Source organism: Sander lucioperca, chromosome 6 (assembly GCF_008315115.2).
Source record: "Sander lucioperca isolate FBNREF2018 chromosome 6, SLUC_FBN_1.2, whole genome shotgun sequence".
Lineage (NCBI taxonomy): Eukaryota > Metazoa > Chordata > Actinopteri > Perciformes > Percidae > Sander > Sander lucioperca.
Genome location: NC_050178.1, coordinates 770851 through 774377, shown reverse-complemented (window position 1 = coordinate 774377; position 3527 = coordinate 770851). Strand labels below are relative to the sequence as shown.

General features: G+C 36.7%; 1 pseudogene; it reads left to right on the top strand.

Moving 5' to 3' along the window:
- The first annotated feature begins 770 nt into the window (after nucleotides 1-770).
- Nucleotides 771-2776, top strand: LOC116050256 (annotated as a pseudogene).
- The last annotated feature ends 751 nt before the right edge of the window (nucleotides 2777-3527 follow it).

The following is a 3527-nucleotide window of genomic DNA, read 5'->3' as shown; positions in this document are numbered from 1 at the left end:
AAGTATAAGTCATATCGCAAAACTGAGCACATTGCCTGCAACTACGAATACCTACGTTTTGATGTATAAATTGTGTATGACAAGTAGGCATGAGAGTAATTTATAGAGAAGGGACAAAGATAATTTTTTAAGGCTCTGTGCTCTGGCGATGACATCATCCACTCTAGCTGGTCCCAACACACACTCATTAGAAACGCAGAAAAATCCTGAAATGATCACTAAACTTAAACAGCTTTTTCACAGAAACTGTAAAAGATATCAAACTGACAAAATATAGCCTAATACCTGAAGCTTTTGTGAACATTTTAAAGTTTGTTTGGTGTCTGTAGGTGAAAGTACAAAGGAGCTGAATCTTTTGGGAGCGGAAGATTTTAAGGATTTGAAGAATCCTCTCATTGACTTCAATGTTAAAAAAAGTGTTAAAAAGCTTAATATTTTAAAAAGTATAAATAGTAGAAAAAAGTTGAAGAAGTCCCATCATTAGCTGAAAGAGCTGAACATTTTAAAAGTTGAATGGTTTTAATAGCTGAACGTATGCAGAAGTTACAGAGAGACAAAAAATGTACGGAATAAATAAGAAGACAGAAAAATAAAGAACAGAATAACAATAGTGGGAATGCTGCTGAATCAGCATTCCCACTAAATAGGGAAGCAGTGGGTGTACAAAACTCATTATCCTATTCACTGCTGAGCACAACATTCAGGGACAGACACAGATTTCAAAGTAAGACGTACACATGCAAAACATAATTGCAAAATATAGGAATTTAAAGTGATTATATTGTATGATTATATTATATGTACTTTTAAAATAACGTTTTCATCTGTATTGTTTATTGTAGCAGTCCAAGGTAAATAACAGTCAATATAGTTTTAGTCTTTGGCACCAGAGTATTAGTAAGTGTTGGATTCATTGGCTCCAAAACAAAGATCTAATCCCAAAGAGTATTTTTCATGGTGTCTTTTTGTCTATGTATTAGATGACGTTTTTGCTGCTGTTGGTGACACTGACAGCATGTGCTGCAAGTCCTCAAGGTAAACAACATTTTTATTTTACAAATGGAATATCAAATGGAAATGTAGGAGTTTGTCGGAGTATGTTGCCATTTACCTTTACATTTACTTTTCTTAACAAACATGTCATGCAATACTCCTATAGGCACAAGACTCTTTACAAGGCACAAGGAAAATCTTTTTGCCTAATATAACATTTTGCAATATATCAATATAGCAAACTTATAAATAGGGAAATTATGTAAAATATCTTGTAAATTAACAATGTTGTCTATAGGCATATCTATTGTATCTGTCAAAAATAATGTTATTCTTTTCCATTTTCACACTCTCGTATAATTTCCAGCTGACATGTTTCTACACAATTACAAGGATAACTAGTAACAAATCTAACATGTCAACAGAAAAGTAAACTATAGAGTATTTGGTTTTAATATCAAACGTGGATGTTTGTGGTATTTCATAGCTGAATGTAAATGTGTTTAACATGGGACATTTCCTTGACTTGACAGCCAAAAAACTAGTGCTCATTCCCCTTTCAATCAGGAATTAATCACTCAATTTAAAGAGGAAAATGACCTACACATGAATTCATGCAAAACAAATAGATAATGGACAAAACAATAAGCAAACCAAAATGCTAAGTGAAGAATCACAAAGGCTTTTATTAACGATAAATAGTGTCTCTCTTTTTAAAGGATCCATAGTTGACATCCTAGCAAGTTTTTCCTCCCTCAAAAAGTTTATTATAATCTTGAATTATGGCGTGTGGAGCAACGCTTATATGTATCATATGGTGCTGTATGTTCCTAATTTAAAAAAAATAAAAATAACACTGATGTGCAAAATGTAGTTAGTCAACTGTTAGCTTCAGCTAATGGTTATGTAATAATCTATGATAAAAAAAATCTGTCAGGTAAAATGTTCACCTTTCCACAAGAAATCAACACAGCTCGTGTGATTCTGACACCAACACCAAAACAAGAATTGAGTGCCTTAACCATCTGTCACAGGTAACGCTAAATGTGCAAAATGCATAAACCAATTCACTGTATCTCTGACTGTGAAAAGTATATGCATAATGCATAATAAAGTCTTTGTAATGCCTACAGGTCCTTTACAGACCTCAAACGAGACCACGTCCTTTTCTCCTTGGCCACACAATCTAATTCCAATGCCTTCCTAATTTTCTGGGATGAAACAAACAAGGAGATGGAGCCCCATATCAGGGATAAAAAGACAGAATATAGAGGGCAGGACTACAAAACGAACATGTGGCACTCCATTTTTTACCACATGGGACTCTGCGTCTGGACTGGTGCAGCTGTGGTTTGATGGACAACCTTCGATGAGGAAATATGTCAGCTCTGGAGCAATCAGAGGATCCACCATGATTATCTTAGGACAGGTACAGTTGTATTAATAAACATAGTTAATGGTCTTGACTGTGTGTCTAGTGTATAGATTTCAATACAAATATTGTACAATTTAACTTTTAGTTACTGTATCTCAAACCTCTGAAATCTACAGGAGCAGGATACTCATGGTGGGGGGTTTGATCTGAAGCAGTGTTTCGTTGGCATGATGTCTGATGTCCACATGTGGGACTACACCCTCTCCCCATGTGAGATGCAAAAGTATGTGGATGATCTAAACTTCACTCCAGGGAATGTGCTCAACTGGAGTGCGATGGAGTTCCAGATTATAGACAGTGCAGATAGAAGATAAACTAAAGACCTGTCACTAAAATTTAAAACAATACCATCTATATATTAGAAAGGCAGAAATCCCATTTGATGTGCTTTTTGTTCAAGGTACCTGCTCAACTCGCCTCGACTCTACTCGCCTTTTTTGGTTTTCCATTACAAAAAAAAAGTACCTGGTACCTGCTAACAGGTACTCTTTTTTAGTACCACCTCAGTCGAGGTTCCAAGCGAGCTGAGCCGATACCAAAAGGTGACGTGAAAGCGACAGACGGGGGTGTCCTGAACAAACCCGCCATTTTTAAATAGTTTAGCCAGCTGTGTTTTTTTTTGCCTCCAGCTTCATTTGAAACAAAATGTGTCTTCTGGCTGTGGCAACAACAACACACCTTCGACGTGCTGTGTGTGTGTCGCGTTAGGTCACGGCAGTTTACTGCGGCGCTGCTATTAAGACGACCAGCCACGGACACGGACGCACAGTGCGTCGAGTCGAGTCGAGGTGAGTAGAGTCGAGGCGAGTCGAGCAGGTACCATGTAATGGAAAAACGCCATTACATGAAAGAATTATTGTGGTCTGATCATTTTATCTGTCCATACCATGAAGAGATCTCTTTTTAACATGACTGTGCTGTAGAAGATGGGGAAAATATCTGCAGTCCTCATTCTGTGCAAAGATCCATTCCAAGGTTGAGCTCAAGCTACAATGAGACTTCTGGTATGCAAAATCCAAACCTTTAGCTTATTATAAGGACATTTTTCTTTAAGTGGTTGTATTAGAGTACTTATGTTATTAGCAATAATGTAGCTTTA